This window comes from Dendroctonus ponderosae, unplaced genomic scaffold, assembly GCF_020466585.1.
Source record: "Dendroctonus ponderosae isolate FM_Combo_2020 unplaced genomic scaffold, Dpon_F_20191213v2 Dpon_F_20191213_2, whole genome shotgun sequence".
NCBI classification, from domain to species: domain Eukaryota; kingdom Metazoa; phylum Arthropoda; class Insecta; order Coleoptera; family Curculionidae; genus Dendroctonus; species Dendroctonus ponderosae.
Genome location: NW_026018165.1, coordinates 302,821 through 303,618, shown reverse-complemented (window position 1 = coordinate 303,618; position 798 = coordinate 302,821).

Below are 798 nucleotides of genomic sequence, written 5' to 3'. Positions count from 1 at the left end.
CTGCTCAAAAACGTCTCACTCGCACATGTTTATATTGAAAATATCCAATAACATGTAAACAAATATATCGACAATAAATTCGGAGCAATAGTTCATTAATAACATCTTCAACCAATAACTAAAGTTAAATTGACCGTTTATTTATGATATTTTCACTCAWTAATAAAAATTAGCCTACTGAACTAAATGAACTAAACGAACTAATCTTTTGTACTATTCACTTTGCTGACCGAGATTGAAAGATGGAAATCAGCAAGGTGAACTAAACTTCCCAGGTCTAATTTGAACCAATGTATCGCTATCAGTGGCGCTTCTTTTTGACGCGCGCTCGGCGGTAGTCAACCACTGATCGCCACAGAACCGCTGCCAAATCGCTGATCCGGCCTTGGTCGCGCCCGTGTGAATTAATGTACTTTCAAATCGCGCTTCTCAGCAGCGCACTGAGAAGCGCTGCAGAGTGACCCGTGTGAAATGGCTCTGTTTAATTTAATTTTTTGCGTTTTTATGGGTGACTGTTTTGGTGTTGGTCCAAACTAGAGCTCGAAATTTTTTAAAATCTGAAATTCGAATATTCGTTTAGTGGTTTATTCGAATAGTAAAATTATTCGAATACTCGAATATCTAACAAATATTCGAATAATCGAATATTCGGTTTCCGTTCACCGTTTTCCAAGAAGAAAAATCGTTATCTCATCATTTTTGGCAACTAGCCGCAACAACGGATAAAAAAGTGCCTTTGTCGGCCCATTAATTGTAACACCGCCCAAAAGTTGATGACGCGGATCACCAGAACACAGA